This window comes from Phascolarctos cinereus, unplaced genomic scaffold (genome assembly GCF_003287225.1).
Source record: "Phascolarctos cinereus isolate Bilbo 61053 unplaced genomic scaffold, phaCin_HiC Scaffold_4;HRSCAF=312, whole genome shotgun sequence".
NCBI classification, from domain to species: domain Eukaryota; kingdom Metazoa; phylum Chordata; class Mammalia; order Diprotodontia; family Phascolarctidae; genus Phascolarctos; species Phascolarctos cinereus.
The window spans coordinates 623,272,449-623,299,799 of record NW_027555847.1 but is presented as its reverse complement, the minus strand read 5'-3'; the positions used below and the strand labels follow the sequence as shown (position 1 = coordinate 623,299,799).

General features: G+C 40.2%; 1 pseudogene; it reads left to right on the top strand.

Annotated features, from left to right (window-relative positions):
- Positions 1 to 5,228: 5,228 nt before the first annotated feature.
- The window catches only part of LOC110193312 (uncharacterized protein CLBA1-like), a 36,676-nt pseudogene continuing 14,553 nt past the window's right edge, over positions 5,229 to 27,351 (top strand).

Genomic DNA, 27,351 nt, shown 5'->3' with positions numbered 1-27,351 from the left:
CTGGAATTTGACTATAACATTCCTGAAAGTTTTTATTTGGGGATCTCTTTCAGGTGGTGATTGGTGGATTCTCTCAATTTCTATTTTACCCTCTGGTTCTAGGATATCAGGGCAATTTTCCTTTATAATTTCTGGAAATATGATGTCTAGATAGTCCAACAATTCTAAAATTATCTCTCCTCAACCTGTCTTCAAGGTCAGCCACTTTTCCTATATTTCACATTTTCTTTTATTTTTTTTTCATTTTTTTGACTTAGTTTTATTGTTTCTTGATGCCTCATGGTGTTCTTAGCTTCCCCTTCCCCAATTCTAATTTTTAAGGAATTATTTTCTTTAGTGAGCTTCTGTACTTCTTTTTACATTTGGCCAATTCTGCTTTTAAGGTGTTCTTTTCTTTAGTATTTTAATACCTCTCTTACCAAAATGTTAATTGTCTTTTCATAATTTTCTTCCTTTGCTCCCATTTCTTTACCTAATTTTTCCTCTGCCACTCTGATTTTGAAAATAATTTTTAGTTCCTCTAGAAATTCTTGTTTGGCTTGTGTCCAATTCACTTTTTTTCCCATTGAGGCTTTACTTGTAGTTGTTTTGACTTCATTGACTTCTTCTGAGTTTGCATCTTGATCTCCTTGTCACCATAGCAGATTTTTATGGTCATGTTCTTTTTTTGTTGTTTGCTCATTTCCCCACCCTATTTCTTATCTTATACTTTATGTTAAAATTGGGCTCTTTTCCTTGAAGGGGTACTGTTCCCAGCTTCAGCCTTTTTTCTCCATTGCTATCTTCAATGTTAGTTCTGGGAGCTTGGATGTTTTCAGTGCTTCCAAGGTGATGTGCTCTAGGAAAAGGTGTGGTCCCTGCTTTCCTGGTCTACACTCTGATCCTTACCCAGAAAGGGCCCTTGATCCCTTGGGACTGGAAGCAATACTGTTCCTCATGGTCCCTGCTCCTCTCCACCCTTGAACCGTGATTCAGAAGTGGGTATAGGCAATGGAAATGCCAAACAAGACTAGTACAGGAGTCCCCTGAGGTGAGAGCTCAGGTCACCCAAATTGAAATCTGAGTAAGCAAATAATTTCATTTATTTTCAGTCACGACCCAGAAGATTTCTTATATAACTAGGTTTCACTGGTATTGACTTTTCTCTAGTGTGATCCAAATACATTGTTATCTGGTAAACAGTCATACACTCCAAGTAAGTAGACATCTATGATCATACCACTGCAATGTTTGGAGATAATCTGCTTTTATTCTTGATGGCAAAGGGCTTCCCATCAAATGCTCTGTTTAACAAGGAAATATATTATTTTCCAAAGTTGTATTAATTTAAAAGGTAAAGTTCTTAAATAAATCATCCACAAAGAAAAAGAGGGGAAGCAAGTTTATCTTGGGCCTGAGCCAATCCTGCTCTCCCAAGATCTGTCCCCTCAGTTTGCAGATTTTCTTACAGGGGCCTCTTCCACTCAAGTAAAGGGGAAACTCCTTTAGCTGGAACTTGAAGGAAGCCAAGGAGCAGAGATGAGGAGGGAGAGCATTTCAGGCATGTCTCCGCCAGCTGACAATTTCAGTCCCCTTTGTTCATTGAGGGCTTTTAGACCTAAATCCCCATAATAGACATGTTATCTTAGGCCCACTCTTTGTTCAAGGTTAACAAAGATAAGAAAAACTCACCTTTATGTCATGCTCTAAGTTAAGGTTTATGACTGGTAGCCTAGAATAAAGGATCTAGAGAAGGTCTTGAAATCAGGAAGACTTGGGTTCGAGTCAGGCCTTTGACACATACTGGTTCTGTGGCCCTGGACAAGTCAATTCACTTCTTAGTACTCCAGACCACTCCCTAGGATCATAAATGGCAGAGAAGGTGGTGACTTGTATTAGTAGGGAGAGTTTTCTCACCCAGAAATTCCCTGTGCTGATGAAATCACATGTCCAGTCTCTACTCCTATCTAAGGTTTACAAAGGACTTTCTTCCCACTTCCATGAGGTGGGATGAGCATTATTTTCTATTTCATAAATAAGAAATCTGGGGCCCTTAGAGGTCAAGTGACTTTCCAAAGATTGAACAACTCACCAAAGCCGGGTCAGAGATTTTCAAAACCTAGTCACTCTTGACTATATGTCTGGCATTCTTTCTACAACATTGCACAATTTCATTCAATTTAGTGAATATTGATTAAGGTCCTAGTGTTACAGAATAACTTTATGAGCAAGTGATGTGTTTGACCACTCTGTGCCTCAGTATACTCACATTGAAAATGGGGTAATAATACTTGTAGTGCCTCTTGTGGTTGTTGCTCAGTCATTTTTCAGTCATGTTCAACTCTTTGAGACCCCATTTAGGGTTTTCTTGACAAAGATACTGGAGTGGTTTTCCATTTTCTTCTCCAGCTCATTTTATAGATGAGGAAATTGAGGCAAACAGGGTGAAGTGACTTGTCCAGGGTCACATAGCTAGCAAGTGACCTGCCCAGGGTCACATAGCTAGAAAGTGTCTGAGGCTGGATTTGAACTCAGGAACATGAGTCTTCCTGACTCCAAGCCTGATGCTATCCATCACACTACCTAGCTGCCCACTTGTAGTAGCTACTCCTCACAATTATTGAAAGGCTCAAATGGGAATGTATTGAAGTGCTCTGTGAACTTGAAAGCACTGTATAAATGTCAGATGTTATTTTTATCATAAGTGTACCATCCATCTAGCCCTTCATCTAGCTTACCAATAACACCGGCTGGTACAGTGGGAAAAGTACTGGCTCTGGGGTCTGACTAACTCCATTCAAATCCTCTTCTGACACTTCCTGCCTGTAGGATTTCATGTAAGTCACTCAGTCTCACTGGGCCATAGTTTTCTCATTTGTGAAATGAAAGGATTTGGCAGGATGACTCCTGAGGTCCCTTCCATCTCTTGGTCTATGATGCCATGATGTTGAGCAGTGCAGAGCCAAGGCCAGATCACTAGACACTCCACTAGAGACCTCCCCAAAGTTCAGGGCAACCCATTAACACCTATGCTTCAGATCAATTTCTACCAGGAGTACAGATGAATGGGAAGATCATGTCCATAGCTCCACTGGAGCTGCCATTTCAGCTAAATCTGGATATTATTTAGGATATGATTTAAGTAGATGGAGATAGTATAGAGAATGTGTTTCAGGTCAAGGGAATGGCATGAGCAGAAACAGAGGTGGGAAAAGATAAAACCTGTTTGGGGAAAAGAACAACACGGCAAGAGAAAAGGATATTTGTAGAGGGGACTGAGGGAACAATGACTACACCCTCCAAGACAAAATGCCAGCCTGGCAGTCAGGAGGTTTGGAGTCTAGGCCTAGATTTATCATTAAATAGGCAACATGGTGGTGCAATGAATAGAGTTTTTACAATCACAAACTCCTGAGTTCATGTCCTGTGACACATATGGCCTCTCAGTATTCTAGGTCACTTTCTAAGACTCTAAGTGACAAAGAAAGTGTTACCTTCCATTGCTACAGGAAGTGTCTTAAGCAGGGTGTCCCCTATATCAGCAAAATCCTAAATCTAGTTACTATCCTTATTCTTTTCTCTCTGATATTCTCTCAATCTAGGGAGTCAGGGGTCAAAGAGTCTACCTCTCTTAAATCTAGAAAGATAAATTGGGGAATATCATGGGAAAGACAGGCTAGGTTGTCTGGACTTAATTCAGTAAGAAATGACAAGCAAATTAAAGTTTTTAAATTAAAATACTAGTTACTACCTCAATATTTAATGATTTCAACATCTCTTAATATGCCACACTTGATCCTCTTAAAATCATGCAGGATTTCATAAAGATATAACTGCAGAGGTAACTCTGTTGAATGATTCACTGAGTATTAGCATTAGCTATGAAATAGAGACATTCACCTGTGCCAAAGGAGCTAGTTGGCACAGTAAGCAGACTGATGGACCTGGAGTCAGGAAGAACTGAGTTTAAATCCTGTTTCAGACACTGACTAGCTATGTAACCTTGAGCAAGTCACTTAACCTCAGTTTCCTCAACTGTGAAATGGGAATAATAATAGCACCTACCTCCCAGAGTTGTAGTGAAATTATAAAGTGCTTAGTTAGTACAGTGCCTGACACATAGTAGGTGCTATATAAATGCTAGATGATGATGATGATGATGAAGAAGAAGTTTGCCAATGTCATGAAAGATGTCCTATATGGAGGCCAAACAAAAGATCAATTCCCTAATCACAACAAAGCAATCCAAGTGTTCCTATTAGAAAATGGCATTTTATGCCCATTACTTCAAGGCCCCAGAATATTACAAAACCTTGTCTGTGAGAGCTACACCAATATGGGAAACCTTTGCCTAAACACTAGAAAAACAAAATGGAGGGGAAAGACTCTGATTATTAAATGCAACTGGATGGAATACATCGATCAACAAGCATTTATTAGGTGGCTACCTTGTGCGGGCACTGTGCTAGACAAGAGACAATAATGAAACAGCCCCTTATATTCTATCAATGGAATGCATGTGCATACAAAATAAATGCAAGGGACCTGGTGAGGGGAACAGCTCATCAAGTTGCTGTATACATCTGGCACAGGGACTGCAGATGAGCAATGAACTAGGGTAATAAATGCATAGAATCAGGATTGGATTGAATTCGGAAAATGATGCAGTGTTTTCAATGCCCCCCGACTCCAAGCTGCCCCCAAAGCTCATATTTTTAATGCCTGTATTGTCCCAATGAGAGGCACTTTGGAGTAGGGAGTAGAGAATTGGCCTCACAGTCAAAAAGACCTGAATTCATTTTCTGTTTCTGATACGTGTCCCTTGTGTGATCTCAGGAAAGTTCCTTAAATTCTCAGTACCCCAGGCAACTCTAAGATTCAAGGTTGTAGAACTATTGCCTGTCTGAATTGATAGAGGAGATTTATTCCCTGGTAAGTTCTGTATACTAGAGGACTCAAATACCCACCTAAGAAGCCCCTGCACCCAACATTGTAGCCAGAACAAGATTAAAACGTAATTGGTGACTTCCAGGGACAGAACCAAAATGGCAGAGCAGAGGAAGCAGTAAGTCAAGCTCCCCCAACATTCTGCTCCAAACAACTTTAAAATAACATCTCAAATTGAATTCTGGAAAGGGAAGGGCCAACAAAAGGTCAAGGTGAGACATTCCTCCTACCTAAGACAACTTAGGACATAGGAAAGAGAGATCTGTGACACTGACATAGAGGCTGGTCCACTGCTCACGTGGATGAAACACGTATGGTGGGACAAGGTGGTGGTAACAGAAGCAACTGCAGCTTTGGGAGCTCTCAAGTCAGAAGCAGTAAGAGCATCTGGCAGCTAATCAGAAAGAGATTACAGGAGACCCCTGTGTTGGCACTGAACACAGGCCTGGCTGCTGTTTGGCGACTTCATTACCTGTACCCATTTTTGGATCACAGTTCAGGGGTGGAGAGGGAACTTTGACTTTCAGTCAAGAGGGAACAGGGGCCCTGAGGAGCAGAATCACTTTCTGTCCCAAAGGAGCAGAAACCTTGAGGAGCAGTATTGATTGCAACTCCAAGGGATCAGGCACCCTTCCTGGTAAGAACCAGAGTGCAGCCAATGAGAATAGTGAGCACACCTTTCCCCAAATCACACTACTCTGGAAGCACTGAAGTCTCTGCTGTCACTGCATTGTTATTACTGTCCTCGGCTGCTGGATTCAATTCCCCTCCTGCCTTTCTGTCATCTGGGGTGTTCTAGAAGCAAACAATCTCTTCAGGACTGATTTTCTCTCATAGAATGTGTCAAACACCTCTTTTGTTATAGAACACCTATCTCTTTTTCATTTATAATTAAGATCAGATTTGCTGGCAGGTCACTGTGGGCTGCATCCTGAGCTCCATTGCTCTTCAGAACTCATTATTACATTCCCTCTTGAGTTTTCTGGTGAGTACAGAATAGTCTGGAGTTATTTAAATTTTCTTTCATTTGTATCTGAAGGTCTTTCTCCTGGTAGCTTGCAGAACCTGTATTTAATTGTTTTTAATTCTGTATTTAATTCTGCATTTAATTGTTGAATTTAACCTCTACGTGTCTTGGAGTTTGCAGCCTTGGATTTTTTTCTGGAGGTAATTTATGAATCCTTTCAATTAGCATTTCATTGTCTATGTTCAGATGACATGAGAAGCAAGGGGCTCTAGGAGAGACTATCTAACTCCAAATAGTCATAGAGAGAGAAAGGGTGACCTATTCCCTCATCTTCCCTTGTCTGCAGCCCCCAGTCACAGCCCTTCACTTCAACCTTAGGGAAGGCTTAGGATTTTGCCATAACTCAGGGAGAAGGATGACTCCCTACTCCTAGACCTATGCTGCCAGTGATCCTGCTCCCTCATCTCCTCTAGGCCCTGCCTTCCTCCTCAAAGTCCATGGAGGTACTGTCCAGACGAGGAGGCAAAGACCTGGGAAAGTAGTCACTAGAGCACAGTGAAGACAAGATGGCCCCATATGAGGAAACAGCATCCGCACCAACAAGATGTCAGCACCTGGAGCCTCCATAGCCCCACCCTAATTATAGGTCTTCTGGACATCCACACAACTCTCATTAAGTTCCGTTTCCCCCATACATAGTTCCACCAACTGAGCAGATGCCTATGAAGACAGAGAAACGTGGAGGCCTAAAGCACAGCTGAAGATCGTGTCAGAGTGCGCAAGAGAAGCCTGAGCTGTTTTCTAGCGGTCATTAGCAGGTAAGTGGTCAGGAAAGGTGTTGTGTGGGAAGTGGTAGGAGAATGTGCATCTGCTCCCATCAACAGGCCTGTTTTGTTCAGAAATCTCGACGTCTATATGCAGGAGTGGGAGCTGGTCTTCAAGCTTTGCATAAAGGCATTGCCATTCCAGCTTTGTTCTCCCCTGGTGACCATGGGCTTGATCAGTGCCTCTGCAATGGTCCTAAACCTGAGGTTTCCCATCATAATGTGGATTGGTGGCACACTGTCATTAAACAACGAACATGTCAAAGGTCTGGGTTCCAGTCCATGAACCACTATTGACTAGGCATAAGACTTAGACAAGTCACCTCCACTCTTTAGGCCCTGGTTTAATCACCATGAAAAAGAAGAATTGAACTCAATGATCTCTAAGTCCCCTCAAACACTAACATTACATAATTTCATTTGTTTTACTAGGCACCTGGAACATCTAATCAATGTTGAATACATGTATTATGACCACGAGAACAGGCCAAGTGTGAATGACTCTGAAACATTAGGAAAACAAACCTCTTAGTGGACACTTGAATAGCCAAACAGGGCAGCTTTCATCTCAAGAACTCTTTCTCTGGGCCTCCCCTCCCCCTATCTTGACTGATGACAGATCACTTCTATCTCAAGAAGATGCCAGTAACGGTCCACATTTTTCCATTCTTCTCCCTGCTCCTTCTCCATCTTCCTGATAGTCTACGCAGCAACCTTTCTGCCAACTCTTATACCACCCACCCATCCAACCCCAGTTCTAGAACCATAATCAGATGAACTCTACCAATGTGGAGAAAGGTGGTGGTGATCTCCTATGCTTCTGCTCACCATCCCTACAGCTTTCTGGACCCAAATACCCTTCTCTAGCCACCATTTCCCTAAAGATGTTGTGTCCCCTCCATTAGAATATAAACTCCAGGGGCAGCTAGGTGGCGCAGTGGATAGAGCACTGGCCCTGAAGTCAGGAGGACCTGAGTTCAAATCCGGCCTCAGACCAAATGCTTGATACTTACTAGCTGTGTGACTCTGGACAAGTCACTTAACCCCAATTGCCTAAGAAAACAAATAAATAAAAATAGAATATAAACTCAAGAGTGGGTGCTGCTTTTGTAATTCTATGCCAGTGCTTAGCATAGAGTAGTGTTTAATACACTTTTTTTTTCAAATTGATTCCTTCATTCGATATCCTTCCCAAGTCTACACCATCATGTGAATTCCATCAGGAAACAGAAAAAATCTCTTATCTAGAATGATACAAGTAAAAGCTAGAAGGGAGTGTAGAGTGTACTATTCTTTGTATTTTCCCCAATACCTAACATAGGCCTGTGTATATATTCAATTCGATTCAACTTAATAATTCCATAAACCTTTATGAAGCACCTACTATGTGCACGGGCACTGAGCTCCTCTATGTGTACGAGAGCATTTAGCTTTTGAAGTTTATAAGCATTTTTCTCATAGCACAGCCATAAGATCACTTGTGAAAGAGCTGTGCCCATATTTCAGATGAGAAAAAGACCGTTTCCTTAAACAATTTGTTGTTGTTGTTGTTGTTGTCTTCATTTGCCCTTCGCTCTCAAAGAGGACGATGACATCAGGAAGGTACCGTGCAAGTGAGTTGGATTTAAGTGAGGAGGGCTGGGCAAAGTCACCAGCCTCACTTTCTCCTCTGGAGCCATCTGGGTCCAGTGGTAAGATAGAGATCAGGAGGACTGGAGATGGCCCTGGATGCAGTGGGACACCTTTTTAAGTCAAGGTCTTTAAACAGGTCTCAATTTGACTGAGGCAGTGCCCATTCAGTGATTAAAGCTGAGTTAGAAATGAGGCAGAGAATGGCCTCTTTACCTAGTCAAAAAAAAAAAATAAGCCTGGGAGGGAGAGACCCTCATGGTTTCTGGCCAAACAGAAATAATTGCTATTTACATTCATTCTGAGCCAATCAGGACCCCAAGCAATGACCAAGTGGGCCTTGGCCTGGGACCTATCATTGGCCAATCAATGAGAGCCAAAGTGATTTGATTTTAAGACATGGTCCTTAAGAAAAAAAGGTTTCAGCTATCAAAATTTGCGTTCTTTTGGGCAGGTAAGGGTATGATATCCTATGCAGATGTAGGGAAGGGAAAGAAAAAAAAAAGGAGAGGAGAGGGATGGGGAGGGGAGGAGAAGAGACAGCTGTGCTGCCCCACTGACCAGTTCCAGTTGGATCCCCAGTAGGGCAGCTGCTGTTTTAATCAGTTAAGAAACTTACCAAAGGTGACATATCCAAGGTGACTAGGTGGTGTAGTAGATAGAGCTCTGGGCTTGGAGTCAGGAAGACTAGTTCAAATGCAGCCTCAGACCCTTAATAGCTATGTGACCTTGAGCAAGTCACTTACCCTCTTTTTGCTTCAGTATCCTCATCTGTAAAATGGGAATGGTAATAGCGCTTACTTCCAAAGGTTGTTATGAGAACCAATATAATATTTGTAAAATGCTTAGCTCAGTTCCTGACACATAGTAAATGTTTAATAAATGCTTGTCTCCTTCCTTCCTTCCTTATTTCCCTAGTAGAGTCAGAAGTGACGCTGAGACACTACAAGACCGAGGAGTACCTTGTATAAAATTATCTAAGAAAGGCAAACAGTGTAATGAATTTGGTAGCCTGGATATTTGCTTTCTAATCCCAGTTTTGCCACTATGCAGCTGTGTGACCTTGGGTGACTCATTCTACACCTCTGGGCATCATTTAATCATCAGTAAAATAAAAGTGGGTTAGAGCAGATGTTTTCTAAGGTTGCTCTATGATTCAACACTGTGCCTCACAAATTATGTTTAAGAACTGGTTTTGCATATCATCTCTGGTATTTTCTAGTTGTAGAGCCTTGGGAAAACCAAGATCTCTGAGCCTAAGTTGCCTTCTTGGACATCTGATGGCGTTGGGCACTCTTGGACCCCTTTTGCTCTAGCACTGTAAGTCTCTACACCTGTGCCTCTAGGCACATTTAACTTCAGCCATCAAGACAGATGAGATGACTCATAGAACTTAAAGGGCTCTGGAAAATATTAACTCAGCCCCAGTGTAATAACACACCTGTGGGACTGGTGACAGCCAGTATACCACAACAAGAGCTTGGGCTACATTCTTAAAATGGAGGAGGGCAAAGTAGAAGGGAACAAACATTTATTAAATGCCTACTATGTGCCAGGTGGACCCAAATGGCCAGTTCCAGTTGGATAACACAGCTCTTTCCTTCCTTCCTTCCTTCCTTCCTTCCTTCCTTCCTTCCTTCCTTCCTTCCTTCCTTCCTTCCTTCCTTCCTTCCTTCCTTCCTTCCTTCCTTCCTTCTTTCCTTCCTTCCTTCCCTCCCTCCCTCCCTCTCTCCCTCCTTCATTCCTTTCTTTTTTTCTTCCCTCCCTCATCTCCCTTTGTCCACATAGGAAATCATAACCTTAACCTGTGCGAGCTCAGCCCAAAGGAATGTAAATTTTGATTGATGAAACCTGGCAAACTATCTTGGGGTTTATAGGCTAGATTTCTTTCTTAAGGACCATACCTTAAACCCAAACCACTCTGGCTCTCCTTGTTTGGCCAACAATAGGTCCCAGCAAAGCCTTACTTGGTCATTGTTTGGATTCTGATGGCTCAGAGTTAGCATAAACAACAATTGCTTCTGTTTTGACCAGAAGCCCTAAGGGTCTCCCCCTGCCAGACTGATTTTTTTTTTTTTTTTAGCTAGATAAGAGGCCATTCTCTGCCTCATTTCTCACCTAGCCTTAATCACTGAACGGGTATTGTCTCAGTCAAACTGAGACCTGGGAAAGACTTTGGCTTTAAAAGGCCAAGGTCTCCCACTGCATCCAGGGCCATCTTCAGTCATCCTGATCTATATCTTGCTACTGGACTCAAATGGCTTCAGAGACAGTAAGGCTGGTGATTTTGCACAGACCTCCCTCACTTCAATCCAATTCACTTACAAGTCAGGGCATCACCTTCCTGATCTCACGGTCCTCTTTAAGAGCAAAGGACAAACAGCAGCAGCTATGTGCCAGGCACTGTGCTAAGTGCTTTACAAATATTATCTCATTTGATCTCACAACAACCCTGTGAGGTAGATGCTACTATTATATCAATTTCATAGCTGAGAAAATTGAGGCAGGAACCCACAACATCTTTCCTTTTAAGATCCTGCCTGAGTTTAGTGGTGCTATTTGGCCTCCAGATTATCCTCTACTTATAAGGGAAGAAAGATCCAATGATTTATAGCTAGAATAAGTTCCTCTCCTACTACCCAAATCACACAGCTGCCTTGGCTGACGGGAGCTGGAGAAGGGGTGGAGGTATTGGAAAGGGATCACGCTAGAATGTCAGGGAAGCTATTATTGCTTCTAGGGAACAAATAAGCAAAATTAGAAGTGACCAAATGTCATCAACTGTCAAAATGATACTCTGGTACAGAATATAGCCTCTTAGGAGAATCAGTCTGAAACAGAATGAGTCATCCTGGCCTAGCCAGGCCAGAAACAAACAAATAACAAAATCAGCCCCTCCGAAGTAAGTAAGAGGAAGAGAGGCTGGGCTGGCAAGCTGCTCAGATTCAGGACCAGCATAGGCTTCAGTTCCATCATCTATAAAATGAGTAGACTGGACTAGATGGTCTCTAAGGTGCATCCAGCCTGAGAGCTAGGATCCTGTGAGCACTCCATCCCCGCCCAACCCAATTTATGCACAGGCAGATGAGGAAGTATGGTTTAAAAAGTTTACCCTTCCCACATCTCCTGCCAATTCAAATATTTCTCTTGCACAAACCATTGGATCAACCAAAAATCACACTGGCATAAACATTCTTATCAGCCTAGCTGGCTTCAGAAAACATAGCCAAAAGCTATTAGATCATAAGACAAAAATATGGTAATGAAAGCAAGAGGAAAGTCCAATGCATGAGGAACTACCCAAAAGGATAGCTCTCTGTCAATTACTGAATGGGAATCAAAGGAAGTGTATATCTCTTAGCTGTGCATGGCACTTTTACAGAAGCTGACCGTGTGATGGGGCATAAAAGCCTCACAAATAAATACAGAAAACCATTTTACTGACCACAACACAATAAAAAATCATGAACAGTTGAAGACTGTTGAAGAAAGGATGCAAACTGAAATGGAGACTAATGTAATTCTAAAGGATACATGGTCGAATAACAAATCACAGAAACAGAAGATAATTTTGTTCAAAAAATGACAAAAATAAGATAACATATGGATACCTTTGTGATGCAGTCAAAAGAGTCCATAGGGGATGTTTTTTAAACTTTCTAAACTTTCTTAGGAAATATCGTCTCATAAAATGTCATTGATGTTAACTGGTCGAACAATAACAAGAAGAAAGCTAAATGAAGGCTCATGAGCTATAGTATTAAAATCTCCAACCTCTCTGGGTCACCTCTAGGATCCTGAAGGGAGGTATAGTCAGCCACCTTCTTAGTACCCAACAGGTCAGTGCAAGGAGGGGACTGGGAAAGTGGTCCCAAAGGAGATAGATAGATAGATAGATAGATAGATAGATAGATAGATAGATAGATAGATAGATAGATATGTATATATATATGTGTATATATATATATGAAAGAAATGCCTAGAGTAGAGCCTGGGAAGGCAAACACTGGGTCCCCATCAATCCTCAACTACTTATGATGAGGGTGGGGCCCAAGCCAAGATCTCCACCCTTTGCCCCAAAGGGAATCTGACTCACAGACCCCAGACCCTCATCTCCCTTTGAAAGCCTTAGCTTTACCTTTTAATCATATTCAGATGCTCTAAAAGCCTTAGGCTCCTTTTGTCTATAGGCCCCAGAAAGGCCTTCCTTTGTCTCCTTTTGAAAGTCCTAGCCCCACCTTGATTTTGTGCAGATGCCTTTCAAACTTCTGCCTTCCTGTTCCTCCATTATCTATTCCCATTGTCTATTCAATCTCCCCAATTAGACCTCCCCAATTAGAATTGTTACCTAGACCCTTTACCCAACCCCCTTCTCTGGCCACCCAAAGTTACTTTAGTATTTAACATCCACCTTGGCCCTCATTCAGATGCTGAGAATCTCAGGCCCACAAGGCTGAGAACCTCTCATGCCCACTCATCTTTATGGGCATCACCCAGCTGAGAATCTCAGGCCCACAAGGCTGAGAACCTCTCATGCCCGCTCATCCTTACGGGTGTCACCTGGCCTATATGTTTTACCACTAATAAACTTTTCCTCTGGCTGAAGAAGATTTGAGTTGAATTCTTTTAGACAGGTCCCGGTACCGCGATCTTGGAGTCCCAGCACCCCAAAACCCCTAGACCTCTTCACTTAGCTCTAAATTTCAAGGTCATAGAATGACTTAATGATGCAACTGGGGCCAAGATCACTGTTTCCTAAGGCCCAATGGAGTTCTTTCTTCCCCCTCTCTTGCTTCATTTCATGCCCTTTAAGTTGACTTCCAGTGCAAATATCCAGGGTTTTTTCTGGTTAGATAATTTACTGTGTGTTTTCCTACATCAGTTGCCACAAAATTTTCCTAATGAAACTCTAGAGAATATAGTATAAGTTTTATGAACCCCTATTTTACAGATGAGGAAACTGAGGCTCAGAAAGGTTAAGTACCTTGTGCAAGGTCATATAGAACTCTTGTCTCCAAGTAACCATAGGAAAAGAAAAAGAGAGGAGAGGAGAGGAGAAGAGAAGGGAGGGGAAGGGAGGGGAGGAGAAGGGGCTGAATTTGAAGCCAGAGAACTTGAATATGAATCCTAGCTCTACTATTTACTGCTTGTGGGAACTTAGGAAAGCTCTGTCACCTCTGCAAAGCCTTATTTTCCTCATTTGTAGATTGAGGGAGCTTGGACTAAATGATCTCTAAGCTTTCTTCTAAGTGTGACATCCTGGTGTCCTATAAGTCAAATAAGTGGGTGGGGTGATGTGTGCAAAGGGAGTCATGGAAATTGTATGTTTAGGCAGGGTGGTGTCAAGGAGATATAGTGAACCCCAAGTGAGCAGGGAGAGCTTCATGGAGGAGACGGTCTCTCTAGAGCTGCTTTATTTTTTAAAATACACTCTGGCATTATCTATAATACCCCACACCCATAATCCTTAACCTCTTGCAAAGAAGAGAGAAAGGTTCTTTCTCATATCTCATCTTTAGGGCTGAACTTGGTCGGTATAAATTACACATTGTTTAGTTTCAATTATTGTTCTTTCCATTTATTTTGTTATAGTCATTGTGTATATTGGTTTCCTGGTTCTCTTTTGCATCAGTTGATATGTATTCCCATGATTCTCTGTATTTGTTATGTCTGGTATTTCTTCTAGCACAATAATATTCCATTAGAGGCAGTTAAGTGACTCAGGGGATAGAGAACTGGACCTGGAGTCAGGAAGACCTGAGCTCAAATTAGGCTTAGACACTTACTAGCTGTATGACCCTGGGCAAGTCACTTCACCTCAGTCTTCCTCAGTTTCCTCAACTATAAAATTGAAATAGTGATATTACCTGGCTCCCAGAACTATTTTGAAGGCAGAATTAGATAATATTTGTAAAAAGATTTAGCACCATACTTGGTATATAGTAGGTATTTAATAAATGCTTCCTTCCTTCCTTTCTTCCATTATATTCACATAGCACAACTTGTTTAGCCACTCCCCAATTGATGGGCATCTGCTTTGTTTCCAATTCTTTGCTATTACAAAACATGCTGCTATAAATCTTTTTTTTTTTTTGGTGAGGCAAGTGACTTGCCCAGGGTCACACAGCTAGTTAAGTATCAAGCCTCGCAGGCCAGATTTGAACTCAGGTCCTCCTGACTCCAAGGCTGGAGTTCTATCCACTGAACCACCTAGCTGCCCCTGCTATAAATCTTTTGGTGTATATGAGACCTTTCTTTTTAGCATTGACCCCTTTGGGCTATATGCTTAGCCGTGGAATCTCTAAGTTAAAGGATAGGGAGATTGGGTCACTTTCTTCACCAAATTCCAAATTGCTTTCCAGAATGATTTGTACCAATTCACAGTTCCACCGACAGTACATTAACATACCTATTTTCCATAACACCTCCAGCAGTGACATGTCTTATCTTCTGTCATCTTTGCCAATTTTTCTGCAGTTTTTCAAAGATGACTAAAATTGCTTAGCCGATAGAACCACAAAACCTTTAAATCTTAGGATGTAATTTATCTGGGCCTGATGACTTGAATTCCTTTGATACTCAGCTCAAATACCAACTTCTTCAGGAGACTTTTCGAGTCCTACCAGCTGCTGGAGTATGCCTCTCCAAGGGTGTTGTCTATCTTGACTTTCCATTGATCTTTTATGTGTGACAACAGATATACATAAATAACCCATGTTTCTTTCTATATGTGTGTATATAGAGACATCTAGACATAGAGATAGATGATAGATGGATAGGTAGACAGATAGATAGAAAGAAAGAAAGAAAGAAAGAAAGAAAGAAAGAAAGAAAGAAAGAAAGAAAGAAAGAAAGAAAGAAAGAATATGTTCTCTCCCCCATTAGAATGTAAGATCCTGGAAGATAAAAATGTTTTTGCCCTTCTTTGTAAAGGTTAACTCCCACACCAAAACCTGGCCTGTCACTGAATGAGTATTGCCTCAGAAAAACTGCGACCTGGGAAAGACCTTAGCTTAAAAAGGCCAAGGTCTCCCACTGCATCTGGGGCCATCTCCAGTCATCCTGACCTATGTCTTACCACTGGACTTAGATGATTTTGGAAGAAAGAATGAGGCTGGTGACTTTGAACAGTTCTGCCTCACTTAAATCCAATTCACTAGCAAGTCAAGGCATCCTCTTAATGTCTTTGGTCCTCTTCAGGAATGAAGGATGAATAACACACCAATAACACCCCCCACACTAATTACTCAACCAAATCAATTGATCAGAAGTGTAAACAAGGTTTTAACAGCTCCTTAAATCAGTTTGAGAGGAATAAAGTGTTTTAATCATTGGATGAAGACAGATAATGTCACACAAGAAATATGTAATGATTGTATAAAAGAATCAGAATCCTGCGACAATATTAGTGACAATAGGAACCATTTATACTAAGAAGCTAATAAGTCTGGTTGATTATCAAAGGGAAGTACACCAGTGGGAGGAAGGAGCATTGTAAGCAACAATATTAGAAACTAAGCTCCTCAGAATTACCGGCAGAACCATGAGCAGTACTCCTCAGCCAGCCTCTCAGGCCCCAACCTGCCAATACAAGTAGGAAGTAGGGAAGTATCCCCAGAGGGGTGCAGCATTTGTATTCCCAGCTGCTATATAGCATAGTAAGTGCTTAATAAGTGTTTATTGATTGAATAATTGAATGATTACGGAAGAGCTCAGTCCATATAAAGGTCCTCAAATCTGACCCATAATGCCCAAATTGAGGGGAAAAGATGGGCAGCACTCCTATGTCAAAAGTCATTGAGGACAAACCAAGGCTAAGAAAAGGAGGCCATTTGTTGTTTGGGGAGTTTGAGCTTTGTGGATTTTTTTTTTCAACCCCAGTTCTATAAATTGACCACATAGACTGGTAAACAAATACCTCTCTCTCTAAGTCTACAAAGAAATCAGGCTCTAATCCAAATAAAAGCTGGCTTTATCTAGGCTTCCAGCTTCCTCCACTGGTCTTGGAGAAAATTACCAATTTGCTAAGCCTTGAAGGAGGATTAAACCAATGTGAAACAGAAATGAACATCTTTGCCTATTTAGATTTTGAAATCAGCCTGGTTTAGGTTGTTTTTCTCTCACAGTCACCTTTCCCTTCTTAAGTTGTTGTTCCTGGAAATAGAAACTTCTTTGCCAAGGTCTCTTGGTTAACAATATAATTAATCCCCTTTAGTGATCCTTTCATTCATTTCTAGAGATTTGAGGGAGAAAAAAAAATCCTCAAAAAGGCATCCTAAGATCAGAGCTGCAATATGTCCTTATAAAGCAGAAATGGGAGTCCAGAAAGAAATTCCAGAATGAAACAGACATCTGGGCTGGCCAAGCCAAACTTCCAATATAGGCCTGTTCTGTAGCTCATTCTGAGTTATGGCATCACTGAATCCTTCTCTATGAAGCAAGAATTAAGAGTTTGCTTCTAACCTTTACTATGTCAGTGCCTGGCAAGGCATTGCTATATAACTTCATATTAATTCTAGTCTGTCTGCTGAAAGCTCAGTCTCCCACTCGTGGGGGCTATTAGACAACATACCATACTGGTCATCAGGAGACCTAAGTTCTAATCCTAGCTCTGACCTAAGTAGCTGTGTGACCTCAGGTGAGTCATTCACCTCTCTGGGCCTCAATTACCTTATTCATAAAATGAGAGTTGGACTAGATGACCCCTGGGTTCCTTTACACTTTTAAGTTTTATAATTCCACTTTAGGAAAATAGGTCTTCTGACCTCTATGGCATGCTATCTTTTCAATGACTTTAAAAGGTAAAAAAGAAAGAAAGGAAGTGAAGATTTCTAGGCCAGCAGTCAGAAGCAGAGCCACATAAAGGAAGGGGGAACTAGGGTTTTTCCCAGGCACCTAAATGAGTAAAGAGATAAACTTTGTCTTGAAAAGGCACATTACTTTCCTATAGTGATCCAGAAACTACCATCATCCCCATACCTACTATAGAGGGACCACCAGAGAAATTTTGCTGTGCCTGATGTGAAAAGAAATGCCAAAATATTTTGTCTTGACTCTCACTTCATTGGCCCTATGCACTGAGGGAATCATGGAAGAATTTCCATCAGGGACAGACTTGTTTCTCACCTGAGAGTAAGGTGAGAGAGAGTAAGGTCAACTTCCAGTTGACTTCAGGTCCTTAATCCCCTTGGAGAAAGCCTTTCAAAAATGTTTTAGGAGCCCTGTAGGTGCGAAGCTTTCCTTCTGATAGAAAAGCTTCGTTTTCTTTTTCTTTTCTTTATTGCCTCTGGAACAAGGAAGGCCTCTGTATATTCCATGGCAGTCCTCTTAAGAATATTAGGCAAGCATTAATCTTTGATAAGCTTTATAATTTTTTTTTTGTTAAATCAGCATGACTCTGTATTTAAGGCCAATTTTGATTTCCTCCTATAAATTTAGGACAATATAAGATCTATGTCACATGGAGTTTTCTGAAACTTTTAAGTACAAGATGGTAGAGAAGGCATTAAAAAATGACAATGAATAAGCCTCCTCAGGACCCCACAGAACTGCTATGGATTCAGGATAGGGACAAAGAGTTCAAAATGCAGTCCAGTGATTTGATAAGGACAGCAAAGATTTTAATGGGGGAGGACTATAATAGGGGACTAGCCAAGGAGGACCAAGTCCTTAGAAGATGCTCAGCCTTTTCTTTTCTGGTGGATTATGTAGTACCAATATTCGTTGCCTAATTCCAATCCAAAATAAGGGACTTTGGGGAGGTGGCCATCCGTGATTGGGGGGTTAGTGCAGCGGGATGACAAAATGTCCTCTCATTGGCTATGGAGCCAAAAGAACCAATGACTCAAGGAGTACTGAGCCAACACTGAGTTCATGGGCAAAAGGGATGACACTGATTTCTGACTCTCTTTTCCTTCCTGGCAGCTGAGGCAAAAACTGTTGTGATCTGCTGCATAAAGGAACGGTGGCAAGCTGCTAACCCCCAGCCAGTCCCCATGTGTTCCTGAGCATGTGGTATCTCTATTTTCTGTTTCTTCATCCCTGATCTTAGGTGAACAAGAATCTGGAGAGGGAATTGACCTGGTTATGAATCTGCAGCCTTTCTAAGGTTGGAAAAGCCTTCAGAGGTCACCCCCCACCCCTCCACTAGAGGTGGTAGCAATGGCCAATGACAGAGAAAATGCCTGCAAAGCCCCTGCTTTGAGAAAGACAGTCACTCAAGGATGATGGTAGCTTTAGGGTCTGTGACTCCTGGTGGCAGAGGGAAGTACTGATAATGGACTCTGGGAAGGCACGGATCGTGGAAGCCTAGCAGAGAGCTGCACCTGAAGGGAACTTTGTATATAGAGGGAAAAAGTCTTCTGGGGGAAATAGTCAGGAGATACTCCTTGGCCGCCTGTGCTCTCTACGTGTGTGCCTCATTACAATAGCAGTTTAAGTCTGAGCCCACTCTTTCTAGGCATATTGTATATATAAGGGAAGAGTGTGCTTCTGCTTTAAGAAGACTATTTTAAATTATTCCTCTTGCTATACTTTCTCAGTAAATCCTTTTTTAAAACTCTAATAGAATTCAACTGATCCTGTTTAATAATGGGGAGCATATTGGTGTGGGTGCTCATGATCTACTGTACTAGAAACCTTAGCTCCCTCAGGGTTATTCATTGAACTCTAAGGAAGATAGTGTTTACAACTTTTCTTGTGGCATCACACTGTTTCAGCAAGACTGTGAGCTTGTATATCAGCTAAGCAAAGCTTCTAGATGCTAACAATTTGCAAGTAACCTCTTAGAAATCACAGCTCTATAATCATGTCTTCAAATCCTATTAGTTGTTTTATATGTTTTTCTTTCATTTTTTTAAACTTTTCATTCAAATTTACTCCAAGATTAAAAATGAGACAAATCAGCAGGGAGTTGGAGAAGGAAGGAAGAAAGGCAAATCTCCCCTGTAATAAGTATATTCATATAATAAAAAGCTATCTTTCTCAGTAGAACGCTATTAAAATTTCATCTTTTTGAGCAGTGACCTATCACACCAACTCATATCTCATTACTTCTCCAAGATTCCCACGGAAAAAGAAAACATTAGTAGTGGAGAGGCATACGGATATCTCGCCCATGAAGTGCATGCAATGTAGCTGCTGAGCACCCACTAGTGGTGAAAACTCAAGGGGAGCGCCTGAATGATGAAACATTTAAACAATTTGATTTCTTTTTATATTTATGTTAAGTAAATTGTATAATGCTTTCAATAATTTTGAACTGTTCACTTCAGTTGATAGATCAGTAGGCCTGGAATCAGAAAGACCTGGGTTCAAATCAATTGTTGTATATATTTTATATGATTATATAACAGTAACATAGTTACAATCACTAGCATTGATATAGGATCTACAATGTGCCAGGAACTACACTAAGCACTCTACAGATATTATCTCATTTGATCTTCACAACACACCTGGGAGGTAGATGCTATTATCACCCCCATTTTATAATTGAAGAAACCATGGCAAACAGAGATTAAGTTAATTAATCAAGGTCACACAACTGTAAGTGTCTGAGTCTGAATTTGAACTCAGTATTTTTCTAGAGATGCTATATGGGTGCGAATCATAGAACTCAGAATCTTGGAAGAATCTAATTGGCCCTTGGATCACCAGGGGGAGTTTTGTGTAGAAAGATGGGTTCTATTCAACTGTCAAGGCTGGAGCAGGCACTATCAATCAGGGGCTCAGCAGCCATTTGTCGAGCACACCCCCCAACACAAGAGGGCACTGGAGAGTAACTGCTAAGCTCCCATCACCTCTTAGAGCAATTGGCTGTAAGGCTTTACCCCTTATCACCACTTTTTTTTTTAAGGCAATTGGGGTTAAGTGACTTGCCCAGGGTCACACAACTAGTAAGTGTCAAGTGTTAGGTCTGAGGCTAGATTTGAACTCAGGTCTTCCTGACTTCAGGTCCGGTGCTCTATCCACTGCACCCCCTAGCTGCCCCCTATCACCACTTTCTTGTGAGTGGTATCAGTGTTCTCTGCTATCTAAAGTTTGGGTTGGAGGACCCAATCAACCACTTGGATTCTGGCTTTTAGACCCCATTTGCTTAACATAACTTCTCCTAGATCCTCTAATCCTTGCTACATGACCCTGAACTAGATCATTTCTGAGGACCTTTTGGGCTCTGACTCCAAGGATAATTAAAAACAAAACAAAGCAAAAAACAAACAAAAAACCCTAGTCCCGTGCTAGATGTTGTGGCAGATTGGGAGAAAAATATAAGACAAAGCCCCTGCCTTGAAAGTGTTTACAATCCAATGAATGAAACAAGATTTACAGAAATTTAACAATACAAGAGTAGTCAAGACAACATCATAAAGGACCAAGAGTGAGACTGCATTGTACTAACCATATGCATAGTAACAGTGCCTATAGTAAGCACTTAATAAACACCCTACTTCTCCGCCCATCTATCTACCCAGCCATCTGTCCATCTACCTCCCCATCTATCCACCTATTATCAATCTATCTACCTATTCATCTCTTTATTCCTCCATCTAGAGGGCCATAAATGCCAAAGCAATTTGCATTAAGTAATTATATTGCATAAAGCCTTATGCAATGAGAAATGGGGAGCCACTGTACATTTCTGAATAAAGAGTGACATAATCAATGGTGTCTTAGCTGTACCAAAAAATAAATACACAATGCAGAAAAATAAAGACACAAAAAACTACTACCTTCCATTGTGATAACTCATTCTTCTGGCTATCATTTTTCCTGTTGAGAAATTCCTGCTTCATTATCAATATAATAACTATATTTTCTACAGTCCTAAGATTCCCTGGATGTTGAAAAATCAACTTGCTAACAATCAGAGCCACCCAAAAGTGAAATGTTTTGTTTTGGTTTTTTGAGGTAATGAGCTTTCTATTACTAGATGTATTCAGTGAGAAGCTGAACAGCTGCCTGTCTAGGTTGGCAGAGGAAGAATTCACTCATAAGAGAAGGGCAGGACTAAATGACCTTTATGCTCTCTTCTGACCATGATCCTATGATTATATGACTTGGAGCTCATTGCTTTGAGTTCTTCCATCAATAGAAATGGAAAATGGTTGGGGAATCACTATTCTCTGTTCAATTGCAGCCTGAAGAATCTGTGCTTTCATTTTTATGAATCTACTCACTCCAAAGCAGATTTCAAGTTCTCGACACCTTTGTAGATAGATTCATGCACTGCTATAGCCAAAAAAATTCATGATTTAATCTCTACCACTCTGCCACTCCCCTGAGCCTTTGTAAACAATTGATCCTCAGATAACCTACAGTATGTTGTTAATTCTATATGTGTAGGACCAGCTGGAGCACGTTTCTGCTGACATAGACCTTGGAAAAGCCAGGGACACTTTCACATCACCAGAGGCACCAGGAAAGGACCTTATTCTTCTCTCTAGAATATAATCTTTAAATAGTCATTTTTGACCATTCGTCAAATTAGAAGGCTAGTTCTTTCCTAGCCTTCTCTTCTTTTGCTTTAGGAATCCCAATCCTTTTTAGTTTCCCTCATGGATCTTATTCTCCAACAGTTTAATTGTTTTGCAATAATATACTAATGATGTTTGGTAATGAACTAGAAAATATGATAGTAATTTGTGGTCAGGTTTTTTTTTTTATGTCTGAGATATGTTTTAGCATTCCAGGCAGGAACAAGGCTTTTGGACTGGCTGTCAGTGTCAAATTCAGATCTGACATTTATCTTCATAGAATTTAAAAAGAGAAAAAAAAAAGAATATTGCATTTCCCAAGAACAGTTCACACAAAACTATACATACCTTCCTTTTACTGCATTTCCTATAGCTTGACCCCAGCAGTCTATGTCTACCAGATTACTGCATTCTAGCTATTAATATAGTTGGGTGTTTGAGTCAGGATTCTTATAATGCCCCTGGAAGCAAGAACTCACATACAAGAAAGCACTTTGCTAAATAATACAACCCTCTTATGCTAGCATTTTCAGAAAAAAATAAATATTCACCAGTGTTAGATTTCTCAATCACTTTTGGATGGAAAATTGTTTACCTACAGTGAGAATTCAATATAATAATTGATATGGTTGAAGGCCATTAGCATATAATACTTGGCTCTTAAGAGCAAACACACTGGGGGTAGGGACAACATATACTTCTTTGCATTCTCCACAGAGTAAAGTACACCACATTAGAGTTTTTGCCTTTATGTTAAACTGTTGACGCATGATTGAGCTTGTGGTCCTCTAAAACCTCCAGATCATGTTCAGGCAAACTGCTGGTTAGCAATGTTTATACCATCTTATGCTTGTAAAGGTGATTTTTGACTGTACATTTATCTCTATGAAAGTTTCTATGATTAGATTCAAGCTAATGTTCTGGACCATCAAGATCTCTTACAATCCTGATTCATCCCTCCCAGTTTTGTATCATTTGCCAATTTCATAAGCATACCATCAACAGTTATAACAAAAATGTCAAAAAGTACAGGACCAAGGACAGACCTCTGAGGCACTCTATTAGAGACCTTCTGAGTTGACACTGAACATTTAATATTACTCTTTAGGACCAATCATTCAACCAGTTTGTAATCCAACTAATACTACAGTCTATACCATATCTCTCCATCTTCTTCCCAAGAGTAATATGAGAGATTTTCTCAAACACTTTACTAAAATTAAGTAAGCTTTTTACAGCATTTCCTTGGTCTACCAATCTAAGAGCCCTGAAAAAGGGAACTAAGTTTAACTTGTCACAGATTTTGGCGAAGAACTAATACGTCATCCCTTTGGAATCCCCGCTTCTTTTTCTAGATGTTAATTAAATCCTCTTAATAATACTTTTGATCATTTTATAAGAAATTTTGAAGCCAAGTTTAATAACCTGCAATTTTCAGGCTCTTCCCTCTTTTTTTTTAAGTGAAGACATTTACCATTCTCTAATCCTGTGACATATCTCCCCTTGTACAAGACTTTCTAAAGATCACTAACAACAAACACTAACAGACATCACGTCTGCCAGATCTTTCAGAGAGATGCAGTGAGATGACTTGAACTCATTGACAAGAAAGCTAAGTGCTTTCTTATAATCTGCCTACTTATCTTGGATTTCATTGGCTATTTGCCATTTTTGTTCAATCCATACCAACTTAAAGCTCATTCTCCTTTGCAGAGAAAACAGGAGGAACAGAAGAGTTAAGTATTTTTACTATCTCTCCATCTCCTTATTGGATAAACATAACAGAAAGACCTAGATTTGAATTCCTTCTCTTCCCCCTACTGATTATATGACCCTGGACAATTCACTTGATGTCTCTAAGCAAGTTAAGACATCACTCTCCTGATATCATCGGTCCTCTTCAAGAATGAAGAATGAATAAGAAACAGCCTCAAGTTCAGTAGTGTGCTGGAGTCAGCCCTAATCAGATTATGAAAGTTGATTGTTAAATTTTCAATGTGAGCATTTACATTTTGGAAATCAGAAAACACTACAAATCAAGGCTTGATATTGTTTTGCTGATTATCTAGATTTAAGAGGGTGATAGGGAAAATGTTAATAGTGCAGATTACACTTAAAAATGTGTCATGGGTATTGTTTTTTGGAGAACCAGTTGTTAAACATTTACCAGCATATTAGATTACAGCATCAGATTTCTCATCTGTAAAATGAAGATAATCATCAACATAGTACCTACCTGGCAGAGTAATTATGAGATTCAAAAGAGAGATGTAAGTCACTTGATAAACTTTTAAAGTGCTATATAAACATTCATTGTTGTCCTCATCATTGCCTGATTCACTTTTAGCCTTCCCTTCTTGCTAAGTTTAAAAATCCTTTTGGTTGTCTTTAGTTTTCCTGATCAATTTCAGTACATTCTAAGGTTTAGCGCTGCTGATGCTCTGTGTCTTACTTTTGTATTCATCTCCTTTAATGCCTTTACTTTCATCTTCTATGAGCCTCTTTTGAAAATCCAGGTTGCTTGCATTCACTTTCATCTCTTTAGACAATTGCCTTTTTCTCCCCTTGTTGAAATTGTTTTTCTTTGTGTCCTCTGAATTTTATTCTAGAGATTTTCCCATCTTTCATGAGCTTCCTGTCTCTTTAATATTTTCCACAGGATCCTAGCTATTCTTTCTCTGAACCCTTTGAAATCTGATCTTCTCAAATCTAGGACTATCAGACTATGCCCATCTTTCTTCTCCTTTTCTATCACAAACTCTGAGAGAACAGTTGTCCCCACCTAAGCTTCCTATCAGCTTCACCTCAGCAATCAATTCTTTCTTCTATTCTTTACAGAATAAAAACTGCCCATGCTTCTTCTTCCATGCTATACAGATTGAAATTATTGTTAAAGCAAGGCAAAAAAGCATTAGTTAGCTGCTCTGCTTCTGTCAGAGAGAGCTCCAACAAATGTTCCAACAATCAAACTCTCCATCACGACTAGTGTACATTGACCCTTTATACCAGGCTTATTATCTTTTCCCCAAACTTCTCATTGATTTCTTTCTGTCTGGGTGGTTTGTGACATACTGTGATGAAACATAACTTTTGTTACTGTCTCTGTTGGTTGTCCTTAGTTCTCCTGATCAACTTCAGTACATTCTAGTTAGCACTGCTGATGTTCTGTGTCGTACTTTGGTATTCATCCCCTTTAATGCCTTTAATTTCATCTTCTATGAGTGTCCTTTTAAAAGGACACTCTTGTTTTCAAAACAATTTCCTCTATTGATCATTGCCCAAATTCTCTCCGCCATACTTGTATCTGCATCTGGTTCCTGGTTTTTTCTGATAAGCATAACCTGTTACTACACAATGCTTCTCCATACCGCACCCATGCCCCTTTCACTTACTTGGTTTCTCTTGAATAAGATGCAGCTTTTCAGAGTTAAATTTAAGGCATGGGTATCATGTGTTCAAAATTGCCTCCTTTTGTATTATTTTGCATTTGTATTAGGATCTCCAGTCCATCTTTCTTGTAGTCCATACTTTGTTTTAATATTGCCCCCTTTCTTAGATTGCATCTCCTGTGAATTCCTTGTTTTCTCTACAATTTTTATTCCTACATTGTAGCTAATCTCTATGGCAGCAGTTTTCAAACTTTTTTTTCCTCAAGACTCCTCTACACTCTTGAAAATGGAAGACCTCTCCACCCAAAGAGCTTTTATTTATGCGAATGACTACTAGTATTTACTATTTGAAATGGAGATATCTTGGTATTATTATGAAAATAGTTTTGACCTTGCAGACCCTTGAAAGAGTCTCAGGACCTCCAAGGGACTCTGGACCAAATTTTGAAAAGTGCTGCTCTGTGACAGCGCTCAGCATAGTACTTGGCCCATAGTAGGTACTTAATAAAATGCTTATTGACTGACCGACTGGCACCTAGTTTGGTGGCTATACAGAAGTTTTCTCTGTCCTACTTTCTTTTCTGTTTAGAAAAAAAAATCAAAAAGAAACAGAAAGATGGAGCCAGAAAAGAATATAGAAATCTTCCAATTGAGCACTACAGGGGAAATGTCATAGATCATCCTAGAGAACTAGCAGCTGCTAAAATCACTTGAACTAGCAAGACTATTTACAGCTGTGCAGAAGCTGAAAATGCCATTTCTGATGGTTTGGTGAATAAATTCAGTGGCAATAAACTTTTACTATTGGGGAAAGTGTCCAGTTTATGAAGAAGAATCTTTTGTTTCCTTGCTTTCTGTAGTGACCAAATTGTAACCCAAGCTCCAGAAATGAGGAAATCCTGCTGGACTCATAAGTCAGTAATGGTGCACAGAGAAGGTTTGGTGGCCTCCTGGGTTCCCATCATGAGTTTACGGTAAACACAAACAGAAAAGGCCATGGTACTTCCAGAAGATTCAAGTTTAGGATTTAAGAACATGAAATCAAAAAGCACTACAATCCTTCCTTCTCTAACAAACTGACCTTTCTCCTTTCCCAATCTCTTTCTCCCACAATCTTCATGGAATCATAGAATTATGAGGATTGAATAATACAAGTTTGTTAATTGCAAATGACAACTCCATTCAATTCTACCTAGAAAGTTGCCGGTAAGTAATTGATCTGAAGGGTTATTTGAGCTCTGTGTTACATTAAAATTAATTAAGTAGTTACTTTTTCTCTTTCTTTAAGTAGTAAAAATGTAACATTGACAGAAATAGATCACAGAAAAGATCTCATAAGATTAGATGAGTAGGAGGAAAGTGGCAAATGAATTTTAAGGTATAAGGTAATTAAAGCATTTAGAATAATACAAATAATGTGTCATTAATATAAAGATAAAAATACATATGTACATGTGCAGAGAGCAGAAGTTATAATGAGGCCAACTTCAGCTCATTCTAACAATCAGAACTATGAAAAAATGGAACGGGCTGCTTCATGGGGCAAGTGAGTTACCTGACACTGGAGGTCTTCGTGCAGGGGCTGAATAACTACTTATCAAACAGAATGCATGATTTAGGCAAGGGTGGGACTAGATGAGCTCACTGGTCCCCTTCAATTATGAGAGTCTGGATAAAGAGATGTTCCTTTGAAACTAGATATAGAATCTTAGATCTAAAATGACTAAAATAACTGAACCTAAGTCACTAAGATCAGTCATAGATCTAAGATGACTGAGAAGTCATCTGGCCCAACCCCCTTATTTTTCAGTTGAGGAAAACAAGACTCATGGAGGTTAAGTGACCTGCCCACAGTTACACAGTTTTTATAGGTCAAGAGGCAGATTTTGAACTCAAGTCTTTCCACTGTGAAAAAAAGAGTTGCACATAGAAGTTCATGAATCCATAGGGGACCCTCTCTTCATATTTTGGAATGTTTGTATTTGTTGAAGATTTCACATTAAAGTTAAATTTTAAAAATAAGCTCAAAGGATTATAATGTAGCAAGGTGTAGGTAAATGACACTCACTTAAAACCTTTATAATTATCTCCTTTCATCCTCATGACAACTCTGAGAGGTGTTGTTGTTCAGTTGTGTCCAA